This window comes from Notothenia coriiceps, unplaced genomic scaffold (assembly GCF_000735185.1).
Source record: "Notothenia coriiceps isolate Sejong01 unplaced genomic scaffold, NC01 NC01_scaffold00035581, whole genome shotgun sequence".
NCBI classification, from domain to species: Eukaryota; Metazoa; Chordata; class Actinopteri; order Perciformes; family Nototheniidae; genus Notothenia; species Notothenia coriiceps.
The window spans coordinates 250,160-269,804 of record NW_011368282.1 but is presented as its reverse complement, the minus strand read 5'-3'; the positions used below and the strand labels follow the sequence as shown (position 1 = coordinate 269,804).

Below are 19,645 nucleotides of genomic sequence, written 5' to 3'. Positions count from 1 at the left end.
CGTTTATCAAACTTTTTCTTACTCAATAAGTGTGGCTTGATATTGAGTAAGAAAAAGGTTGATAAACGCTGTGAGAATGGGTTTGCAGAGAGAATTTCGCCGCGATCCCAACTGTCTGTTATCAGCCTGCAGCCAGGGAGGAGAGATCAGCAGAGCTGCCTGCACTGAGTGTGTGTGTGAGGAAGTCCGTGGATTGGTCAATTTGGACCAATCAGCGGGGGCTTAACGTAACGGCTCCGCGGACGTAACGTAACAGCTCCACGGATTGTTCCATTTGGTTCCGGGTAACGCATGACATCATGAGTTACCCGGAAGAATCAATGGACAGTGACGTATCTCCAACGAGGCGTTTTGGGAGGTATTTTCTGTGTTAGAGTTTTACTCGCTACAGGGTGTACTTTGAGGGTTTTGACTCTGCAGACCATTTACATGCATAAAAACCTTCATAACACACAAGGGGACGGGTAATCACCGGAAAAGCATGACATGGGACCTTTAATTTAAAAAAACGGATTGCTCAACAGATTTACATATTTTGGGGCAACATTTGTGAGAGTCAACTTTCTGGAAGACTTACAGGGAACATTAGCAAGGACAGAACATATAGCACTGTCAATAGTAGTAGTAGGCGTGTCAAGCTATTGCAGTGACTGTGGCAAAGTATTATAGCAATCTGTAGAAATGATTATGTGCAAGTACTGTGACCTCCCACACAGAGATCTACATTTTATACGAACCGTATACCATCAGGACTGCTCTTGAATACAAAACAGATGTTTAAGCGACAATAATGAGTACTGTCTAACTGAAATAAGAGTACGAAATTAAATCTGATGTTTATGCCTCTGCTTTGGCTGCAGGGTGAAATCTAATTTTGTGCTGCCTGTGTGCATGACCGGAGAGGATGGAGGACAGAGAGTACCCGGGCCTCTCAGCGGAGACAGAAGCTATAGCGGCATGTCAATCGAGATAATTAGTGCTTACACTGAGGGAATGAGACTTCAATCAGCAGAGCTCTGTGTTGATCATCAGTGTTTAGCATTTCTCAGAGTACCATCACTCTGTTAATGGAGTCACTGACCCACTGGCTTGTTGGCTAAAGGCAACAAGAGAATGTGCATTCATTAAGACACACTCCCTGTGCTTCACTTGGCCATTTTTTCCTTCATACATGCTTAAAGTCTACAAAATATTCTGGTTTTCCAAATGATTTCCATGATTCCATACATTTTCTTGTAGCACCACCAGCAGGTCTTTTTTTTCAACCTTTGTTATATCTAAATATTAAATAGATGGATTAGAACAAACAGCCCAGATGATTGTCAAACATAAACTGTACTGTTTGTTTTTATTGATCTCGTGGCAGAAAAATGTATTGACAGAAAAGACAACTTTTAAGTGGGACTTATCCGCTAACACATCCTTCAACTTCAAGTTTGTTTGTTGGCATTAAATGCAGAGCGTGTGGAGAGGATGTGGTCGTGGCGGCAGCTGTGTGGATCTGAGAATGCCAAGCCATCACTCTCCTTTTGAAGCCAAGTGTGAAATGGGCTTTAAATCACTTCTACCCCAAGCAGTCACATTATTGATGGCAGCCTCTGAATCCCATGAACGAGGGAGTCTTATCGGTTTAGCACAAATGCTGCAAATTAGTCAAGTAATTATTATGGCTTTAGCTTTATAAATGAAGCTAACCACAAATCCTCTCAAAGACACGCATGCACGGAAATTAAATATATTAGAATTGCCGTAGCGAATGGAACGGACCAGAGGGCACCTCTTCATAATCCTGTCCTATTCATGTAAAATGTATCTCTTAGTTTCTACTGAACAAGAACTAAAACAATGCTGGTATCCACTTCTCAATTCATTACGAGACACTGGTTCATTTTGTGATATTGTATCATACACGAATGGATAGAGAACAAAGAGAAAGGCAATGGATGCTTTCGATGTTGACGCCTTACAGATTAAACCCAAAAAAGATCCCAAACTTATAAAATATTAAGAACTTGTCTCTTCTAGATTTATACCGAACAACATGGTAGAGTTAGCTGTATACAGAGATATGGGGCAGCAATCATGGGACCGGACGACCTGCTCTAATCTAGATCTCTTCCCGCCTGAGCCTCGCTGACCTTCAGTTTGTCCGAGCCGTGTTGAGGCTCTGTACCGTAAAGAGGAGAGGGAAACATCGCCGGAGTATTGCTTCTCTGATTACCGGTGCTGGACAGATCTCACACCTGTGGGGCGCCGGCGGGTTCAGTGCCGGCCTGTGGATGGTGTACTATCAGCCCCCAGCAGCCACCATTCATCTTCCCATTGTGTTTTTCTCGGGGAGATACAAAATGACTCTCCCACTCTCATCTCATCTCATTCGGCGGAAGCTGTCTCCGCTGTGATGAATCATTTAATCTTCTGTTCATCACTTGATGGCGGAGAGACAGAGCAGCAGGCGTTTCCGAGCCACATGTATTGCGTACTCATTTTTTACAGGCCATAGACAGTGAATCAAAACATCCAATATTAACATTTCCCGCCTGCACGAAAGATGATTATGGACCTATCACCGCCCCCCTGTTCCCATCCTGTAGGCTGTACAGTCATACTCAATGTTTCCCTTTATTATCTTGCTTTGTTCTAATATTGTGAATGATGATCCCTCTTTTTTGATGTATTGAAAGAAGATCTGGATTTTAACACATTTGTATCTAATGTAATATTCTCTATACATGTTTGTTGTCATTTAAGTCTATCTAAAAACGTCCATAGTAGCTCCAAATGTTTAATGTTTAAAAATACATTTGGGGTTATTTTCTCTTTAAGGTCCATGGGTGTTTCTCAATGTCGAGGAAGGCTGCTCCAGAGCCACTGGCCGTTTCTCAATCGCGAGGAAACTGGCTTCCAAGCCAATATTTCAAGGATACTACGTCATCGAGTGCCGCCGAAGGACTGTTCCAACCTCCAGCATACTTGGAATTCCACCGAGGCCGCGTCCTTGGTTTGGGGGTAATTTCGAGGCTGCACATGGGTAGACTTCGCGTCCTTCAAATCCCCACAACGCTTTGCGCACGGACCAATTTCCCCAAATCTGTGGCGGAAAATGTAAGGCGGGGCCTCTCATATGACGCACACCTGCACACTTGCTAGCCTGTTCCACTCTTCGTTTTCCGAATGCCAGGAAGGATTCTTGCCTAGCTTCTGAATGAAGTGACTCAGAAGACATGTGCTACCAAGCAAGCATCCTCGCGATTGAGAAACGGCCAGAATTTCCAGCATACTACGTCATCGAGTGCCGCCAAAGTACTGTTCCAATGTCCAGCATACTTGGAATTCTACCGGCGTACTTCGTAGCGAGAAATTTCGAGGCTGCACATGTGTAGACTCCGCGGTCTTAAAATCCCCAGAATGCTTTGCGCACGGACCAATTTCCAAATATTTGGCGGAAATCGTGCTCCATTTAAGGCGGGGCCTCGCACATGACGCACACCTGCACACCTGTTAGCCTGTTCCACAATTCTTCATTTTCCGAGGCTAGGAAGGATTCTTGCCTCGCTTCTGAAGGAAGTGACTCGGAAGACATGTGCTACCAAGCAAGCCTCCTCGACATTGAGAAACACCCTTTGTCTTCTACATGGATCATCAATCACTGACAATGCTTGCGTTTTTTCCTCATACTGTATAGGTAGTTTTCATTGTTAAAACTCTTAAACAGTAGTCTCTCTTTTAGAAACAAGTCAGCTGTGGATGTTTTCATCCAACTGGAGTCAATATAAGTTTAATTACCAAGCTAGCAAGAGCTGATAAAATCTGCTAGCGAGAAATGCTGGCAAAAAAAAGGATTCATTGTTAAAATATAACAAAGCATCACTAGTGGTAAATCTTCCAGAACGGAAAGCTTGAGGCACAGCAAAAATAATTTGGTGTGATGGGGCTTAGCAAAACTGTCAGTTGTGCAGTGCATATTGTTTTATTTTAATCTTTCTATATTTAGACGTTGCCATCTAGATGTGGGAAATAGGTTTTAAGATATCACCCTGCAGCAGCTCCTCTGCCCTCTCCCTGACACTAACCATGACATGATAAGCTCTTATTAGGAAATCTGTGCTGTGTAATGGCTGCAGCTCTGCCCATCTCCCAGAGTGGGCCAATAGAGAACTGGGCAAAGATGTATTTTGTTGTTAACCCATATTTTCAATCACCATCAATACGTATAGCCAAATGTATTTTTCATACAAAACACCTTTATTCCTTCCTCTTAATGTACACTTCAGAGTTGGAAAATTACCCACAGTGGGTGTTGATTGTGCAAAATGGATGTGAATATCTCAATTTCGAGTGCAGCTCTGCTCCCTGATTGATACAGATGTGTAGGCTGCAAACACAGCGATAGCAATTTTCAGCCTGTCGCTGCTGTAAGGGGCCGTTTTCAATCACAGCTTCCAATCAGCCCACTGTTATACACGATGCACTCACTGGTCCTATCGCTACCGTCTCGACCCCTAGAAGTGTAGTCCTCATTAAAATCATAGTAAACACTTATAAATATTTCAAATATGGTTACCGGTATATATTTCTCACCTTTATATGCCTACAAAAAGTGTTGGACAACTTGCGTCATGTTAAGCATAAGGAATAAGGGAAGCAACAAGGCGAGAGTTACCTACCAAGTTACATTAAATCACTATATATCAACCCCGTTCACATCATCTCTTGAGACAAGGGAAGAAAATAACAGATATAGGCTCCATATATTTAGCTTTGGAGTCTCTATTTTCTGTTCAATGGAAATGATGTTAATCATTTGTTAAAGGGATAGTAAATGTTGCCCGTTTCAAACCATGAATGCCATTTTTTTGCTCCATGGGCATTTTTATTATAAAATATCAAGAAAATCACTAAGAAACCTCCAAGCAGTCTAACATGAGCGCCCTCTTTTAGATTTGTTTACCTATTACTGAAGACTCAATAGTTATAGCACATGAAAATTATAATAGTGAACTATGTCCATTTTGGTTTCTAAGAACCAAAACTGCCATCTTCAAAATTCCTTGTTTTGTCCTACTTGCAGTCAAAAATCCAAAATGTATTAAGTCTACAATCGTTTATGGCAAATGAAGCAGCAAATCTTCTAAATGTTATATCTGAAGGACATTCCTGTTTGGTAGATTGCTCGAAAGTTACCACACAAACTATAACAAGAGTAACAATAGAAGAATAAATGTAAGTTTGATAAGAAGAAATAGTAATACCAGTGCCTAAAAATACACTAGAAATAAGATAACTTCAGTAAAATAGAAAAGACAGGTATGTGTTTTAGGTATAAAAGCAATATTGCCCATGATTTTAAAAGGTATTTTTGCAAAAGTAATACAAAAGTAATCACGTTCCTGCCACCAATCATTTCTTTGGCCAACTTTATTTTCTAAAAGTCTGTAATCTAGCTTGACGGTAAAGAGGCTGGTAGAAAGTGAATATCACTTCAGGAAAGCTTAAGTGTATCATCGTGGGATGCACTTTATGCACATCTTTAAATTAGTGTGTGTGGAGTCGTGTAATGTTGGCAGCACGAGAGGTTTACATGTCACAGTGAGTGAGTGCTAAAAATGATATATGACTGAATCATTGTTTTTGACGTGCAGGAGTCGCACATTTGTTTACTCATTTGAGGTTGCTTCGTTGCATCAAGCGCAGCAAAAACACTGAAATATAATTGACTGCTTTGTCCTTAACTGTACGCTGCCTCTCTTACTGCAGCGAACAGAGAGGTAAATTGTGTTGGACAGATGTGTGTTTGTGAATAGCCTTTTTATTAAATGTGTATGAAGATCAAAGTGAACACACGTCTTCACCATTTCTTGTGTTGCAGCCTCATCCAATTTCTAACTCCAATGACAAGAAAAGGTGAATTAAATAAAACCTCTGAATTCATCAGAATAACAGAGTCATCTTTACTGAAACAGGGGAAATATTTAAGGAGGTGTCACATCACAACTCAGCAGAAATTACACCTAGAGGTGGATACATTGTTTCTCTGTCAAACACATCCTACTCTGTGAGGGAGGACTATAGGTCTGTTAGAAAACATAAATTTAAACCGAGTCTGTTTCATCAGAGCGGAGGCACTTTGCTGATAGGATGTATAATTGTGATATGGAAGAAAACAAATTGTTTAGGACAGAGTTTGAGAGCACAGGAACCCACTGGGACAGCAGAGAAAAACAAATGACCATGCAGGCAATCATTGTCATTTTAAATGCTCCCTCAGCTTTTAAGAGACCTTGTTATATTGTCAAGCCATAAACGTAATAGCAACAATCGTTTTCTGAGATTCTGGGGGAAAACCAACAGTTCATATAAATGGCTGTAAATCTGTCCGCTCGTCTTTATGTGGGCAACGTCTTTTTCTAATGGGGGTAATGCTCAGTTCTGCCAAGAGAACTGCAAGGAAACTGAAGTTAAGGTATATTGACTTCAACACATTGTATTAAAGTCAATACATGTAGCTTTTGTGACCTGCCAAAGATTATGGAGCTTATTAAAGATAACAGTGGAAATGTCAGACAGGCTCCAAAAAGATTTGACTTTAAAAAAGTGCGAGTAAATCTACTTTCTAATCCATTTATCTGAAGCTATTGTTGATACAGCATTAACAAAATGGTGACAGGTGAGTGGAAAAATGGCATGCAGATTGACAACAACTTTTAAGAAGAAACCGGTTACAACAAAGGCTCTAACGAACACATTTTTTTCATTATTGATTGATATGCTGATTATTTTGTTGATAGGTCTATAAACCACAAAAGATACTACATTTCTCAACTATTAGAGAAAACAGAAAAATACTTAAAGTGGCTATAATTGATGGTTTAATGGCCAAGCTTGTAGCACCCCTCAGCTTTACAGATCTTCATAGAGTTTCAGATCCTTGATCATCTCGTCGCTCTCATATCGCTTTCAGCAGAGAAATGCTCTTAAACCCACTGTACACAACCTGTTCAGCAACAAACCAAAGACACTTAGCAACCAGCCTGTGAACATAGCTGAGATTGAGCTGCCAGGAGACAGGAGTGGACTCTTTGGTAGAGACCTAACACAGTGCTAAAAGTGTGATTACTGGACTAAAATTCACCAGGTGAACACAAAAATGTCTCCAAATAATGATGAAGTTGTTTAATCTGTGCTTAATGTGTAAATAAGCAACTATATCAACTTAAAGATGATGATATCTCTTTACAACTTCACAACTATGTTTTACAAGTGCATCCCTGTTTGGTTTGTTTGTCTTTTCACAATGCACGCAGAGACAGAAACGCACACAGGCAACGTGTTACACACTTGTGCTGCCGGTTTCAAACTGTTCCTCTGATTGACAGCATGTGGCTAAAGTGCAAAGAAATATAATATTTTGAGTGTAAACGCAGCAAGCTAGCAAATATATACGTATGATTGTAATTATTGCAAAGAATGGCTTTGTAAATGTCTTATGTGTTGGGGAATAATTTCCCCTGCATGTCCTCTTTCGCCCTCTGACGCAGATGCCCAGCCTTGAGCAGCCGTTATGGGGCTGCCCTAGCATTTTGGTGTTGTTACCAGTTTATGACCGAGCAACTCTCGGTTGGAGATAGTTATTGTTATGGGACTCCTGGAACACATCCTTCTCTGGGTGTAGATGACCCCGAGCCATAAGCGACAACAAATGTGATTCAGTGTCCCTCGGCTGTTTAGTCTATCTATTACACAATGTTGATTATTCTCTCAGAACTAGCTAAATACATGGGTCTGGGGTAGAGTTCTTCAGAATTGATTGTGGCATCTCAACCGTGTGGTCAAACAGTGGACAGTGACATGTCTTGTGAATTCTCCGGCCGAAGCTCCAAATAAACCGTCAATGTTTGCCATCGAAGCTCCAGCTCTCAACCGTGTCTCTTTGAGTCATGAGTTCCGATTGCTACAGAAGTTTCCCCCACATTATGTAGGAAGGGAATGCAGTCTGCATTTGTGAAAACCTCAACAAAACCTTTGATTATACTCAACTCTACAGGGCACCTTTAATTAATCCATTGAATAACTGATTGATTAATAAATGACAGTTATCATCTCAACACTAATCATTTCAGACAATACGCATATGTCAAACAACAATACTGAACTAAAGTGCTTTCCAATTTGTTAACATTAGACAATTTTTCCGAGAAAAGACCTTACCAAACTTGCAAATGTCACTCGGGTTTGTGTATTAGTTGTGGCCTCGAGCAACAGACACAAACAACTTTTTTAATCAATGTGCATCTACGCTTTAAAATACTTGAAAACAAAAAATTGCCTTTTTGAAGGAAGGCTTCAAATCTAGCGAAAATGATAACAGACTAATCATTTATGCCTCTTTACTCTCTCAAGTAAACAGACCAAAATATTCAGATAAACTCTGATGGATCAGTGCAGATAAAAATGTAATTTGATGCATGCTAATGTAAACAGATGAGATGTCACAACTTTCACTGACACAGAGAGTTGTTTTCTTCCCGCAAAATCAAGCCTCATAAATGGACCCTCTGGGGCTCGGAGACAACAACATTTGAATATCTACAGCCTTTTCATCTCAAAGATAATCTCAATGTGCCTCCCATGTGCTTCTTATCTGAAGGGCTTTTTAAACTGGCATATCCCTGAATAGACAAACCCACTAGGCTGCAATAAGCCATAGCTGCAGTCATGGCATTAGTGCACCCAGAATTCTTGCAGCACTTGTTCAGATTGAAGTAGTAATTCCAATCTTGGCATCTTTGCCACCTCTCCGTGAATGAAACATGTCTGTGTGGTGGATCCAGCCCACTGCGGGGTCTTTGTAGTACGTTGGGAAGGACATGAATGTCTCATCAATGGCATCTTTCCATGGCAGTAGATTTTGATATTTCCACTAGGGGAGTAATTGCAGACAGGCATGGCCAGACTGGCAGTACACACACACACACACACACACACACACACACACACACACACACACACACACACACACACACACACACACACACACACACACACACACACACACACACACACACACACACACACACACACACACACACACACACACACACACACACACACACACACACACACACACACACACACACACACACACACACACACACACTCTTGCCCACTTCACACTGAGAAGGGCCACGATGACAGTGCTAATGGTATCTGCTATCAAAGGCAGTAGAATTAGCCATGAAGGACAACACATTTCTCAGACACAATCTTGTTAATTGGGATGTTTAGATGAGCGGAGTAAACAAACTTACAGCTATTAATAACACCAGAGAGGCATAAAGGGAATTGTAGTAATGATGCAAGGGGAATGATGTAGAGGAACTGTCTAATTGTAATGCAAAGCCACAGGAATAGGCTGAGAAATAAACAGACTCTCATTCATGTCTTCAAAACTGATTGATGGGGATGGTGTGACATTTCCACATCACCGTGCCGAGCACAGCCGTAATTAGTTGCGCTGCAAAAATAGGGTGAATCAGGCTTTCTTTTCTTTTTTTTGCTATATTCATGCAGGTTATATTTCTGGGTACGGAAGGTAAAGAACAGCACTCAAAAGTTGAAGTCTGTGGGAAAAAGAAACTACAAAAGGTCACTCCGCTCTCAGCAGTCATATATCAGCTGAGACTCCAGAGCACGACGGCGCGTTTGATCCCCATGTTCCCTTTGCACCCAAGATTGTTGTTGTCAAGTAACTTGTGAGAGCAGCGTAATCAGAGAAGTTTCATGAGTTGAATCTTAGAATTATCTCAAATCCAAAGAGAGCGGGGGGTTAAAACTGTTCAAATTAGAGAAGAAACACTTTGATCCCCAACAAGACGTGTTACAGAGAGTTTCCAAGAATAATTGTGTTTCCTACTTTACTTCCGGAAAATAACTTCTCCAGCTTGTCCTCTGGGAGGACGTCAGAGGCAGAAGCTTGCCAAAGGTAATATTGCCTTTGGAAAAGACAGTGAAGACTATGCATTATTCATCACATCTGGTCAGCATCAAAGGCTAGATGTGAGCAACAGAAAGGTATCACTGCTTCAGTGTTATCAGCAAAGAGACCGCTACAGTTTTTGTTCTTCGGGAGCAGCTTAACGAGATGTTGTCTAAGGAATAACACGTCAGATCAGAGCTCAGAGCTGAGAGAGAGGGAGGAGAAAGAGAGCACTCTCCCTAAGACTTCCTGATTTTTTTTTTTACATTTTGATGTTTGACAGCAAATAAATCAGTCAAAAATTGCACAGTTGCACTCATCATAGCACCAGCGGCACAGAGCAGGATCTGATGGGTTTAGCTTTACCACCTAGTGGTGAAAGGCACCTTGAATTGAGCTTTAACTGACACAATGAATCTGTGCTGTGAAAACGATTCAAAGCATCAAGAAACAGGGATCCAAAAAGCTGGAAGTTATTATTTTACATGCAAAACAGCCAAGTATTTCTTGAAATAACACCATTTCATACAGATAAAAGTTCATTTCGTCTTGTAAAAACCGCCAAGCGTCTTCAGTGTGCAATAAACGTTTAAAGGTCCGGACACACCAACCCGTTTTTGGCCGTCGATAGATGTCGCCCTACTCAGATTGGTGTGTCCCGCACCGTTGTGTCTTTTCGGCCGTGCCTGTGACAGCACACCTTCCGCCACCGATTCGACATGTTGAATCGGGAGGCTTTCGGCTAAAGGCCCGGACACACCAGGCCGAAATCGGCCGTTTTCGTTAGTCGGACGACGAAGCGTGCCCTGTCGCCCAAACTCAATTTGGTGTGTCCCGCACCGTCGGCCGTGACACGCCTTATTTGACCTTTCATGGCCGACGCTCGGCCACAGGCAGTCGGACAAAGAAATCACTCTAATTGGCTGTTCAGCTAGCGAATCAGTGCATGAGAAGCGAAACGGTTGCTTGAGAATGTCTTCCACAAGCAACACTCCAATGAGCGTACTGGAGCTGATAGCTCCAGTACCGTACGAAACATGTTTTCGACTGACGAGAGTGAAAATGGAACGCACACGCTATTTTTTGTTTGTTTATATCACGTAGTCTGTTCCTCTTCTCTGTCTTCCGGTTGTTGCCTCTTTTGAATGAAGAATACACACCACCGCCGCCTGCTGGTAAGGAGAGTTATTGCCACTCACGCATGCGCAGTTCGTACGTGCTCGGCTGAAGTCTTTGCGGTGTGTTCCAGTGCGACACATGGCCAAGATGCAGGAGAACACTGCGACGCAACAGTCGGCGTCGGCTTCGGCGAGTTCTCTGGTGACTGCCTGGTGTGTCAGGGCCTTAAAGGCCGTCGGCCAAAGAAATCACTCAGCTTAGCGAATAAGTGCAAGAGAAGCGAAACGGAAGTGAGGGACCCAAACAAACGATTAAGAAGGCAAATCTGAGATTTCATTTAACTCCAGCTCTCGACACAGGTTCGGGAAAGCAACATGAGCTTCTCGTTGTAGAGTGAAAATGGAACGCACACGCTATTTGTTGTTTGTTTATATTACGCAGTCTGTTCTTCTTCTCTCGGTTATCACGCAGTCTGTCTTCCGGTTGTTGCCTCTTTTGAATGACGAATACACACTACCGCTGCCTGCTGGTAAGGAGAGTATTGCCACTCAAGCATGCGCAGTTCCTACGTGCAACTTGGCCGTCGGCTGAAGTCTTTGCGGTGTGCTCCAGTGCGACTCTTGGCCAAGGCGCAGGAGACGTGAGGCGACACAACAGTCGGGTCCGTCGGGACATGTTCTTTGGTGTCAGTTTGGTGTGTAGGTCCCTTTACTGTGCTCTACCATTTTAGTACAATGAACCACACTGATCCATCCATCAGATCCATCAGCTGATGCGAACCTGCCTAAGCCCCACTGACTGAGTGCTGATTGGGCCCCCTCACCCCCAGCTGGCCTATCAGCAGCCAGAGCCAGTCATGAAAGAGGCACTCTAGGAAGCTCTAACGCTCTCTGACCTTAAAATGTAGCCGCCTGGAGTCTCTGTGAATTCTGTTAGACTCAGTAAATCTTTTAAGATTATTGATTATCGCTAAATGTGTGTGTGTGTGTGTGTGTGTGTGTGTGTGTGTGTGTGTGTGTGTGTGTGTGTGTGTGTGTGTGTGTGTGTGTGTGTGTGTGTGGTGGGAGGTTCAGGATTTAGGTCAGTTTGGGGTCCCCTCTTCATCTCACCACGTAGGTTAAACTTTGTAAGGCACACTAGTTTATGAGATGGTGGTGTTACTGGTTCCATTTTCCCCAAGACACACTTTGCGGACTCGACAGTGTTGCATTACATTTACTGTCTAAAGGATAGCATAACATTTATGGCAACTGTACAAACATTTTTAAAACACAGAAACCTTACAAAGGAGACTCCCTCTCATGTCCCATATAAAACCGGAGATCAATGCTGTCTTATTTGTATCACTTCCATGCTTAACAACACTTTAGTAGTTATTTTCACGCAAACAACAATCTTTTCCTAAACAAGAACTAGTAGCATGGTAGCCTCAAGTTGCCCTGCAATGTGGGGGCATGAGCAGGCAAATTCATAACTTGTGTTGCTTGACATTTGAAGGAAACCTCTACAAAAAATAAAAAACCTTTCATGGGATATCATAACTGTTGTATGTGAATACGTTAAGCACAGCAAGGACAAAAGGTACTGGTTGTAACTATAGCTGGGACTATTAATGCACTTTTCATGTTACAGTTCAGCAAGGCATCTGATCTAGAGTGAAGGAGAGAAGTGAAAGATCAGCACCAGACTCAAAGCAGCTCATTCTGCAGGCACAGGCCCAACACTCACTCAGAAGCAGAGAGAGAAGGGGACAGAAAGAGATGCTGGGGCAGTTGGTTGGACCGCAGAGACCGCCGTCTGAATTCTTTCTTCCTAATCTAACGATGACTCTCACAACAGCAGGGTACAACAAATATCTAACATCGCTTCAACAAAAGGCCCATTTTGCACCCATTAATCGACAAACTACACCAGACCATAACAGTAACTGCTCTCCGTTTCTCGGACCACTGAATATTTCATAAAACAACATTTGCACAGCAGATAAAGACATCTAGAGGGGCATTGTGATATATGTGTGTTTCAGGAGGCGGTATGGGAGGACAGCTGCGAGACAAATGGACAGAAAATGTAGGCTATAAGTTGGATTTAATTTCACAGAACATAAAGCATAGCCTTTATTAGTTTTTCTCTCAAACTGTCAGAGTGCTCTAAAGCCATAGGTCATGGAATATGCTATACCTTGAAACTATTGAAAATCAAATGATAAACAATAACCATGGTTCCATCCTTCCTCCCTCCTCATAAATAACACTGTAAGAGCCCTTTAGTCTTCCTCACTGCATCTTAAAGCATCTCAAAATGAAACAGAAAAGCTATTTTCCTGTATTCACAAATGAAAATAAAGACATCTTTTTGTCTTCATACCACATTATTAAACTATGAAACTCAGGAGGAATAAAGAGAAAAACAAGCAGAGGGGAAATGAAAACTTTTCTGATATCTGATTCAGATAGATTACCACTGAGCTTCATTAGCAGTAGGTCCCTTAACTGGGCTGTCTACCCTAATTGGTGTGCCTGAGTGAAACATTTAATGAGCGCCCTGCACAACAGAAGTGACAAATACATTTACAGGCCGTCAGTGGTCCTGTTTGCATTAAGCACTGAGAGCTTTATGTGCATGTCTCACATTATCACAACAGCAAAAGGAAAAGATTGTCTGAGTTTCCACATCCAATGGCCAATGCTTAATGAGGATTGCTTTACATTATCATTTAGAATCCAAACTGTGATTGATTACATGAGATACATGGCACAATAGGCTGCCTGATGCTAAATGACTAGGGCGACACCGCTGCCAACCATTGCTCCGAAAAAAGGGAAATGAATCACTCCTGCAACCATCCTGAACATCCATCTTCTCTGTCTTGTTGAATTCCTAAGAGGCACGATAAAAAAAAGAGGCAGCAGAGATGGTTGAATGAGAGAAAACATTTTTTTAATGCAGGTATAAAAGACATCTTATACTCCAACAACAAGTCAGCCCGTGACTGTTGCTTGGTGAGTGGGCGGGGGTTGTATGAGACCCGATGGCCTTCAAATAATGCATCTTCCCTGCCAACAACCCCAGATAGGACCAAATGTCTTTTTTGGTTTAAGTAGATACAGAAGGTGTGAAGAGATGTTGGAAGGGCCGGGGGTTGGAAACTCTGATTTATGGAGACACACATTTGTAAAACACCCACACCTTCACTGCCCTGTGTTTCTCTACAAATTGTTATAGCAAGCCCTGACATATCATTTGAATGACAAGATAACTTTTAAATGACTTGGTATTTGCTTCATTTGAATAGTGAAATGGTTTTTCATTGATCTATGTGTTGGCTGCCGCAATCTCATTATGATTGAGTGTGTTAATTAAGATCTCGTTGGGAGTGACATTTCCATGCCCGCTCCCTCTTCTCAAGGGTTGGCGGGACGAGAAAGTCAACACGGCCATCTCGACTCGCCGAGAGTAATGAGAAATGACACAGAAGAGATCAAAGTCCTGGTGCAGCCGTGATATATCAATCAATGCATATAGAGGATATATAAAGTCATACATTTCAATTTCCATCGCCAGATCTACGACCAAGGGTTTGGTTTTACAACGTTTCTATTTATGTGCGTCTAGCCCTGTCTACTATACAATTACATTCCCATTTAACTAAAATGCATTCTTTTTTATACAACAGGGTAACTTGTTTTCTCCCAGATTGCACTCTCGGGGTTTAAACATGTTATTGAGGTTGTAAATTGAAACAAGACAAATATGCAAAAAAAACTTTGCAATGTTGAGGCAACTAAACTACTTCGGTAAAATATCATGGTTTTGCTTAAAAAAGGAACAAAATATGTCGATCCTAAGATCCAATTTCCTGCCTTTAGAAAAGACATGATTGTTCTTGCAACATAATGACTACCTGTCAAACACTCCCAGCTGGCATCACATTCAAACAATAACAAACCAATTGGTGACAAGTGGTGTTTAAATATCTCATTATACCTGATTGAATCTTCATGTTATTGTTTATTCATATGATAAATAGTTTTTAAAAAAAACACAAGATACTTTGGATAAGCATTATTATCTACAGGGATGTATCTATAGTACAATATATATATGGAAAATGCAGAGGCAGATTACCTTCCAGATAAAGCTGCTATAGGGAAAAGCAAACAAGTTATGTGTTGCTCAAACAAAGTAAATAATTTCAAATATCTGCAACTCGGTCTGTGAAGTCTTTGCTGACACACAAGCTGTGATATAGCAGGTTTCCACAGTTTGCTTGAGGCATCCTCACATCAGGCAGCTGGAAGCTAAAACAATGATTCAGCTATAAAGCTCTGTCTTGGTATTTGTGGAATTGTTACTGAAGTTACACGGTGGGCCATAACAACAACAGCTTCTAGCGATGTTGAAAATCATTTCAAAACAAGGCTGACAACCACGCTAGTTGCTCTTTGAATCTGTCATGCTCAGACTATGCCTTCATGCTGATATTTAGCAGAAGAGTTTTTTTTACCATGTCCACCACCATAGATAGTCAATCAACAAAACATCCACACAGGGCCTTGAATGTATGTTCAAAACTTCATGGCAAAGGATCTGATAGTCGTTAAAATATTTCAGTCAGGAGCAAAGAGGTAGATGGAACCAATAACCCTGACAACATTTGTTCAGAGCCACACAGCTAAAACTTGATAAGATCCAATAATGTCATTCTGACTGAAGGCTGAATGGATCAATGCCATTTTCATTTAATGTTTGAGGCTTTCGGATTCCTCTCAAAGGTTTGAATATATTCATGACACTTCATGGCAGTAGGTGCCAATATAGTTGAAGTTATTGAACAACCGACAAACATATCCATTCTTTCAGGCCATATACTCAAAGTTTCCAAAAGTTGTGAACACTGAAATTATGCATTCTGAGTTAAAAATTTGTTGGTTAAAATAGATATAGATATATCAATAACCTATAATAATATATCAATAAAACATGCCCGGTGTGGGCATTTATTCATCACTGACACGTGATTCACAGCCTCAGTTGCTGTCCACCTGAACACAGTCAGCAGCCACAAGGATCTCACACCCAAAATCACAGAACACACAGAGACTAAATACCCACAGACTAATCAATCAACTAGAAACAGGTGAGGGGGGAGGAGACAACACAGGGCACCAGGTGAACACAATCACCAGCCACAGACAAAACGGGAGGGGAAACACTTTCAAACTGAGTCCCAATCCCAAACCACTCCCTCGACCCTACCCCTCCGTGACGGAGTGAACTCCGTCTGTAGCCACACTCGCAGCTCAACGAGGCTCCCTCCTGTCAGATGGAGGGAGTAAATACAGCAGCAAGCTTTGGGACGGCCTCCCCTCTCTCCGGCAGAAACAGGACATGCCGTAACTGCATGTAACAATGGTTTCAAATCAGCATCTCTTAGACAAAAAATGTAAATTAATGACTTGAATAAAACTCCAAACATCTTTCATTGTGTTACTTTTTTGTAAAGCTATTTTAGTTTTAAACCTGATGTTTATAAGCTTCTTAGTTTTTGCAACAGTCTGTGAATATACACAACTTTATAATAAAATGCACACATTTACCTTTTTCTAGACTAAACACAGGTATGATCCTAAGTTAAAACATATGAGGTTATCATGAGGTTGTTAACATCGCAGTTTATCAGTGGATGTTTGCTGGAACTACTTGTAAACNACGCTGTGAGAATGGGTCTGCAGAGAGAATTTCGCCGCGATCCCAACTGTCTGTTATCAGCCTGCAGCCAGGGAGGAGAGATCAGCAGAGCTGCCTGCAGTGCAGGCAGCTCTGCTGATCTCTCCTCCCTGGCTGCAGGCTGATAACAGACAGTTGGGATCGCGGCGAAATTCTCTCTGCAGACCCATTCTCACAGCGTTTATCAACCTTTTTCTTACTCAATATCAAGCCACACTTATTGTTTTTACTTTGGCTGTGACTTTGTGTGTGCTCAGGGTGAGTTTGGCTGTGTTTCGCTGTGTGTCGCTAAACAAGGAAACCACACCTCCACGGAGCTCAGCGCGCTTCACAACGTCCCGACCAATCAGAGCACACTGTGCTCACAGGCAGGGTGGGGGCTGGAGCTATTGGAGCTACAACGAGCCGTTAAAGGCAGAGAGTGAAATTCAGTGAATACACATAGTTTACAGAGATGCTGTATGAGAAACCAAAGTGATTTTGGAAAATTGCACAATATAAATCTATTCTAGTAGACCTCAACAATGGAATTATGATCAGTGGAAATGGCCATGACATGGGACCTTTAATATTGGATCAAATGCCTGTGTAATATGAAAGGGTCACCTATTGTGACAGAGATATTCTCCCTCAGCTCTACAGATCATTTTAGTGCCTTTTTGCTCATTGTTTTAGTTTGCACTTTATGGTTTTGTTTACTCTCAAAGCTCTCATCAGTGTTGTTTCAGCAGCAGCAGCAGCAGCAGCAGCAGCAGCAGCAGCAGCAGCAGCAGCAGCAGGAGCAGGAAGCAGTGTTTTGAAAAAGTAATCCCCCAAACACCACCTGAAAACCACCTGAACAGCAGGTAGACACATTCAGCAACTAGCTGATGATAGTTGGGCAATCGGCAGTTTAAGAGCCAGGTTTCCCCCTGACGGGTCTAATAGGAGTGTGAATATTAGTATTCAGTTTGAAATAAGAAACAAGACTCCAACCAATGTTGCTTATGGTCTGCTGTGAATAGGAAATATTGGTAGAAGACATACGCCATGTTAGAATAATTTTACTTGAAAGTAAGATTTATTTGAAATCTGCCTTGCAACACAATAGTTAAACCATTTATTTAAATAGACCAATACAAAGCCAAACCATTCTGCCCAACAAAATAACATATCAAAAACTGTTTCCCATTATCAATTCATCTGCAGACTATCTTCCTCAATAACTGATTAAAACAAATTCTCTATAAAGAAATCTCTGCATAATTTTTCCATAATAATAACATCTTATCATGGTTTTGCCCATGTTTTAAATTCATAGCTAATTTTACCAAAAACATCGGATTCTCACATCTAAAAAGCTGCTTTATAACGCTATTCACAGATTCTCTGAATAGATTAATTTAAAACCGAATTGTCGATTAAACTACTTATCATTGTGGATTCAGTCTTCAGAGCTTGTTCTTTATGCCCAAAAAACACAAATTAATAAAACTGGCCTATTATCCTGTCATGGAATTTTGAAAATAACTGTATTTTTATGATTTCATCAAATACAAAATATAATTTTGAAGCAAGCTCAATGTATGAGACATGTAGAAAATAACTTTTTGTTGGAGAGAGAGAGGAGATTAGACGACATGTTGTCGGACCTGGAATCAACAGCAGACATAAACCTGGGATGTTAATTGAATGACCTCAGAAATGCATTAGCCCAGCCCATTAGTGTCTGCTCTGCCTTAAGCTTCATCAAGTAGACGAGATATGGCATCTTCAGGCTGTAATGTGTTGAAACCCACAGGAAACATTTTGACTTTATCTTAACGGGAGAGCAATAATAACTCTTTTCTAACATTGTAGATGTATATAAAATGGCTATCTGTGCATGTATAGTTTAAAACAATAACACAGACCTTTGAGGAAAAGATAAATAGAAAGATACCACACAAACACAGTCTTTGTGTAATGAGATTATGTCCACTCAGGCAGATTACATTTGGTTCCTTCAGGCATCGGATTTATTGAATGGCTCGTGGCTGAGATGGGTTTTTTTCTATGCTTTCATCCCAGAACAACGAGTCCTGTATACAGCACAATGTGGCCAGCGTTTGAAGACACCATTTCCATAAAGAAGAATATGTTCCTTTTCATTTCCTTCAACCACAGTTTTCCCCATGATAGGAAATATGTGAGCCTTTGAAGGTGTACATTTCATCAGACAATACGATGAAAGAGACTTCTGGTCCAATAACTGCGATGGAGAACTGATTTTTGCGGACATGTCTACGTCTATTATAGGTTGAAAGGACACGGAGAGGGTTCATAATCTGATTAGACATCCATTACTCCTTCGCAGGGACACGTCACCATCACAGGGACTCAAAAGGACTGTAAGAAAGTCCATACATTATGTTAAAGTTGAACAGGAATAGTAGATTTGCAGATGTCTCAACTGTATGCATTCATAGACACAATTCTCTTTTCAGTCACGCAAACATCTATTGAAACAGCACTGTGGTTAATCATTCCCACCTCATTTTCATAAACCAATATCCATCCATCCATCTTCTCCCGCTTATCCGTGGTCGGGTCGCGGAGGTAGCAGTCCCAGCAGAGAGCCCCAAACTTTCTTTTCCCTGGCCACATCAACCAGCTCTGACTGGGGGATCCCAAGGCGCTCCCAGGCCAGCGAAGAGATATAATCCCTCCACCTGGTTCTAGGTCTACCTCTTGGTCTCTTAATTAGAACATTAGTCTTAATAAATATTAATAATAATAATAATACATGGGACTTTTATAGCGCTTTTCATGAAACTCAAAGACGCTTTGACAGAGAATTAA

The 19,645-nt window shown here is 41.4% G+C and overlaps 1 long non-coding RNA gene across 1 annotated transcript in view; it reads left to right on the top strand.

Annotated features, from left to right (window-relative positions):
• LOC104963068 (uncharacterized) overlaps positions 1–8,745 on the top strand; it is a 14,051-nt gene extending 5,306 nt beyond the window's left edge. The window contains exon 3 of the long non-coding RNA XR_800274.1: positions 8,735–8,745. This is a non-coding gene — a long non-coding RNA (uncharacterized lncRNA). The remainder of the gene's footprint in view (positions 1–8,734) is intronic.
• Positions 8,746–19,645: the final 10,900 nt, after the last annotated feature.